The 6,145-nt window shown below is 37.2% G+C and overlaps 1 pseudogene; it reads right to left on the bottom strand.

Annotated features, from left to right (window-relative positions):
• Positions 1-4,026: 4,026 nt before the first annotated feature.
• On the bottom strand, positions 4,027-4,202 carry LOC119866008 (annotated as a pseudogene).
• Between the last annotated feature and the right edge of the window lie 1,943 nt (positions 4,203-6,145).

The following is a 6,145-nucleotide window of genomic DNA, read 5'->3' as shown; positions in this document are numbered from 1 at the left end:
ATTATTATGAATATGTCTATAATGATGTTTCTGGATCAGATTAACTTTGGAATCAGTAGGCAGAATAAATCAGATTGCCTTTCCTCATGTGGGTGGTCCTTATCAATCAGTTGAAGGCCTAACTAGAACAAAAACCCTGAATAATAGGGAACTTCTTCTACCTGTCTTTTTTTTTTTTTTTTTAAGTAGGCTTGCCATGCAGCATGGAGCCCAATGTGGGGCATGAGCTCACAACTCTGAGATCAAGATCAAGAGTTGGACACTTAACCAATTGAGTCACCCAGGTACCCCTCAACCTGACTGCCTTTAAACTAGTACATCAATTTTTTTCTGTCTTTGACTCAAACTGAAACATTAGCTTGCTCTGGGTCTCAGGCCTATCAGCTTTGAACTGGAACTATACCATTGACTTTCCTGGTTTTAGGTCTTTGTTTTTTTTTTTTTTTTTTTAATAGTAAATTTATTTTTTATTGGTGTTCAATTTACCAACATACAGAATAACATCCAGTGCTCATCTCATCAAGTGCCCCCCTCAGTGAGGTTTTAAGTCTTTGGACTTCAGATTGTAACTATACCTTTCTCTCTCCTAGGTCTCCAGCACACTAACTACAGATTTGGGGGCTTTTCAGAGTCCATAACCACATGATCTGATTTTATATAATAATAAATACATCTGGGGCACCTGAGTGGCTGGGTGGTTGAGCATCTGCCTCTGGCTCAGGTCATGATCCCTGGGTCCTGGGATTGAGTCCTGCATTGGGCTCCCCGCAGGGAGCCTGCTTTTCCCTCTGCCTCTATCTCTGCCTCTCTCTGTGTGTCTCTAATGAATAAATAAATAAAATATTTTTTAAAAATTTAAAAAAAGAATAAATACATCGGAGAGTAATGATCTTGAATATGTTTCATACATTTACTGGCTCTTTGGGTATCCCCTTTTGTGAAATGATGCCTTTTAATGAACATAAGTTTTTAACTTTAATAAAGCCAATTTATCAATCCTTTTTCTTTATGATTAAATCTTTTAGTATCCTGCTTAAGAAAGTTTTTCCTACCACAGCCCACCACAAGATCATTTATTATATATGTATATTTTTTAGATTTTTTTATTTATTAATTTGAGAGAGAGAGAGAACACGAGTGGGGGAAGGATCAGAGGGAGAGGGACAAGCAGACTCTGAACTGAACATGGAGACTGATACAGGGCTCAATCTCATGACCCTGAGATTATGACCTGAATAGAAATCAAGAGTAGGATGCTTAACCAACTGATGCTTAACCAACTGAACCATTCAGGTGATATATATATATATATATAATATATATATATATAATATATATATATATATATATACCAATTACAATTGATATTATATATTGAATTTATATCAATATAAAATTTCAAATCATTGTGATGACTTAAATACTAGTTTCTGGATCTCAAAAGAGGTGGTTGTGTAATTTATTCACTTGACATGTTTTAATCTTATAACTGCTAAAATGATTGTAAACTGGCTACGTGAATGTACTGAAAACTTCACAGAATGTGTCTATAATTATTGGACCTATTCTAGATTAGTTTTTTCAAAGAAATCAATCATTTAAATAAGGTTTTTGTGAATGTCTTCAACATGATGAGCTTTATCAACATTCTTTGCTGGTTCTTCTTCATCTCCCTGATTTTTAAATGTTGGAGTCTCCCATGCTCTGTCCTCAGACCAATTGTTTTTCTATCTATACTCAGCCCCTGAATGATTATATCCAATTTCATATCCAATTCACACTACCACATTTTACTATTTAGAATGTATTTCACAAACCCAGACATTCCTTTGGCCTTTATGCACATGTCCATTTCCACTTACAAGTCTCATGGACATCTCAAAATTATAAAGAGTGAGTCAACACTGAGCTTCTGATATTTCCACACTGCCTTTCTACCTTCTCAGTCACTGGCAATTCTAGTTTCCCAGTTGCTTCTTTTTCCTTGATATCTAATTTATAAATAAAAGCATCAACTCTACCTACAAAATATATTCAGAAGCTTAGCACATCTGCTGCTGTGATCCTAGTCCAAACTACCATAATCTCTTGTTTAGACTATTGCAACAGCTTCCTACCTGGTCTACTTATTCTTTTCCCCTTTGACCATTCAGACCACTCTCAAGAGAATAGTTAGGAAAATACTATCTAAATGTAAATCAGATCATGTCATTCCTCTGCTCCAGACCTCTAATCACATTCAGGGAAAGAGTAAAATTCTTCCCAATACTTACAAATCTGTATTGGTCTGTGGTCACTGAGAAGCAGATTGCAAGATGGAATTAAAAGTGCAGTGATAACCCTGAGTGATATTAGCAAGATGGCAGATGAGGAAGCCCCAGACCATTGTTTCCTCATGGAAACATTAAATAAATAGTCATAAATTGAATAAAATAGCTTTATCAGAATAACAGAAATCAAAGAATTTACAGCAAGTAAGCAAATGCCAAATCAAGCAAAAGCCACATTCAAAATGGTAGGAAATTTCATGATATATGTAGCCACCTCTTCCCTGATATGGTGCAGTTTGAGGAAAGTGGTGGCCTCATCCCAAGCCCCTGTCCATGAAATGAATTTATAGTGTTTTAACCTGTATGTGGGCTGTTTGTGGGATTGGTCTCAGTATTGTTTAACTTAGAGCCCATACAGAAAAAAAAGTGGCATGGATGTACACTAGAATAACCTGCAGGTAACAGCAGACATGGCTCATGAAAATTACAAGAGTGCAACAGAACTACAGATACCCCAGAGCAAAGATCACTGATTAAGAAATACAATAGAACAGCTGAGACCCTGAGAAGAATCAGAGGGGAAACACTTAGGGAAATTAAGATGTTTAAAGGCAACTGTATATATAGAAGAATAGAAGTGGGAAGACCCCTACCCCAAGGAAAATTCATGACCATTTTATGGTTCTGACAACCATAAGCCTTCACACTGGGCTGATGAGTAAAGGTCCTCCCCTAATAGCCAGTCTGGGAGAAGTAACTGTTTCTTCTTTAAAACAACAATTTTATTTTTATTTATTTATTTTTTTGTTCATTTGTTTATTTGAGAGAGCGAGATCAGGTGAGTGGGCAGGGAAGGGCAGAGGGAGAAAGAGAGAGAGAGAATCTCAAGCAGGCTCTATGCTCAGCACAGAGCTGAAAACAGGAATCAGACGCTTAGCCACCGAGGCGCCCCTGAACTCAATTTTCAATAGAAGATCACAAAGCATAAAAAGAAACAAGAAAATATTGCCCATTTATTTTTTTAAAAGATTCTTTTATTTATTTGAGAAAGCGAGCAAGTGAGAGAACACAACCAGGGGCAGTGGCATAGGCAAAGGGAGAAGCAGGCTCCCCATTGAGCAGAGAATCAAATGAAGAGATCAATCCCAGGACCCCAGGATCATGACCTGAGCTGAAGGCAGATGCTTAACTGACTGAGCCATCCATGCACCCTGAAAACATTGCTTATTCAAAAGAGCAAAATAAATCTCCAGAATCTGTCCCTGAAGAAACAGGCATCAGATTTAGTTGACAAAGACTTTAAAAAACTACCAAAGAGCTCAAAGAAAACACAAAAACTGAAAGAAATCAAGAAAACAAAATATGAATGAAAAAAGAACCAAATAGGGGATCCCTGGGTGGCGCAGTGGTTTAGCGCCTGCCTTTGGCCCAGGGCGCAATCCTGGAGACCCAGGATCGAATCCCACATCAGGCTCCCCGGTGCATGGAGCCTGCTTCTTTCTCTGCCTCTCTCTCTCTCTCTCTGTGACTATCATAAATAAATAAAAATTTTAAAAAAAGAACCAAATAGAAATTTTGTAGCTGTAAATACAATAGCTGCATTGAAAAATTCACTAAAGAAGTTCAACGCAGACTCGAACAGTAGAAAGAAGAATCCAGGATTTTGAACATTAATTATTTGAAATTATTGAGTCTGAAGAACTAAAAGAAAAAAGAAGAGAAGTAAAAATAGCCCAAGACCAAGTGAGATATATTCCTGGAATGCAAGGGTGGTTCAACATACAAAAATTAACATAACATACCACATCAATAGAATGAAGGGAAAAGCCACATGATTATCTCAATTGATAACAAAAATTTAACATCTTTCAATTAGCAATAATCGCGCCTCGGATAAACCTCATTGGCACGATACTGCCACTGCACAAAGCTAAAAAATTTAACATCTTTCCGTGATAAAAACACTTTATCAAACCAGAAATAAAAGGAAACAATCTCAAAATAACAAAGGCCATATTTGGAAAAACCCACAGAGGGATCCCTGGGTGGCGCAGCGGTTTAGCGCCTGCCTTTGGCCCAGGGCGTCGTCCTGGAGACCCAGGATCGAGTCCCGCGTCGGGCTCCCAGTGCATGGAGCCTGCTTCTCCCTCTGCCTCTCTCTCTCTCTCTGTCTCTCTCTCTGTGTGACTATCATAAATAAATAAAAATTTTTAATAAAAAAAAAAAAAAGGAAAAACCCACAGAAATCATAAACAAAAGACTGGAAGGTTTTCTTCCAAGATCATGAACAAGTCAAGAATACCCACTGTCACCATTTCTGTTCAACATATTTAAAAATGGGCAAAGGACTTAAATAAGCACTTCTCCTAAAAAGATACACAGATTGTCAAAAAGCATCAAATGATATTCTCAGTATCTCTAATCATTAGGGAAAGAGAAATCAAAATCACAATAAGATTAATTGCAGCAATTAAGAGGGCTATTAACAAAAAATAAAACAAGGGGTGCCTGGCTGGCTCAGTTGGTAGAGCATGCAACTTTTGATCTTGGGGTCATGAGTTCAAGCCCCACATTGGGTGTAGAGATTACTTAAAAACAAGATATTTAACAAACAAGTAAATAAATAATTAAATAAAATAAATAGAAATTAGCAGGTGCTGATGAGGATGTTGAGAAATTAGAAACCTTATGCATTGGTGGTGCAATCCACCACCTTGGTTGGTCCTCAAAATATAAAATATATTTACCTTTTGATCCAGCAATTCTACTTCTATATATATACTCAAAAGAATTGACAGCAGGACTTTGCACAGAGATTCCCTCATACAGATTATATATCCATGTTCATAGCAACAGTTTTCACAATAGCCAAAAAATGGAAGCAACCCATGTATCCATCAGTGGATAAACAAAATGTGGCACATATATATGATGGAATATTATTCAACCCTTAAAAAAGAATGGAATTCTTACACATGCTGCAACATGGATGAACCTCGAAGGCATTAGATTAAGTGAAATAAGCCAATCACAAAAGGACAAATAGTTTATAATTTCACTTCCTCAACGTACCTAAAGTAGTCAAATTTATGGAGGCAACAAGTAGAATGGTGATTGCCAGTGGCTGCAGAGATGAAGGAGGAATAAGGCATTATTGTTTAACATGTATGAAATTTCATTTTGGGAAGATGAAAAAAGTTCTCATGATAGATAGTGGTGATGGTTGCACAACTATGTAAATATACTTAATGCCTCTGGACTGTACACTTAAAATTGGCTAAAATGGTAAAATTTATGATTTGTATCCTTTTTCGCAATAAAAATTTATCTTGGAAAAACAGAGTACAAAGATTTTATTAGGAGAAATGTCCATGAGGGGGAATGAGGAAGGAACTGGGAGAAATTGAGATAATTATTTAGACCATGAAGCAAGTCTGACTCTCAGGAAAAGAGATAAGGAAGGAAGACTGAGTAGAAGGATTCTAGACCTCCATTCAATCTAAGGAAGTTTTGGCAAGTCCAACAGCCACAGTTAGCCATCAAAGGAGTCCCCATTTTCTCCCAGAAATGGGTCTGCTTTAGTTTCTTTGAACTATTGGTATTGACTGAAAGGAAGCAGCCCTAAAAAATGACAGTAGGTTACAGAATGGAGCAGCTGGAGAGCTTGATCAATCACACTCTTTGTCATTTGAAGTCAGTGAAACCTATTCTCACTGAAACCTCAAAGGCCTCAATTTGCCCCATCATTGCCTCAACACCTTGCATCATGTGTTCTAACCACATTGGCCTTACCAATCCTTGAAAACACTAAGCATGTTCCCACTATAGAGCCTTTGCCCATGTTGCCTAAATCCCTTTCCCTCAGATATCCACAT

The sequence above is a fragment of the Canis lupus genome, chromosome 25 (assembly GCF_011100685.1).
Source record: "Canis lupus familiaris isolate Mischka breed German Shepherd chromosome 25, alternate assembly UU_Cfam_GSD_1.0, whole genome shotgun sequence".
Lineage (NCBI taxonomy): Eukaryota > Metazoa > Chordata > Mammalia > Carnivora > Canidae > Canis > Canis lupus.
This window is presented reverse-complemented; position numbering and strand designations above follow the sequence as displayed.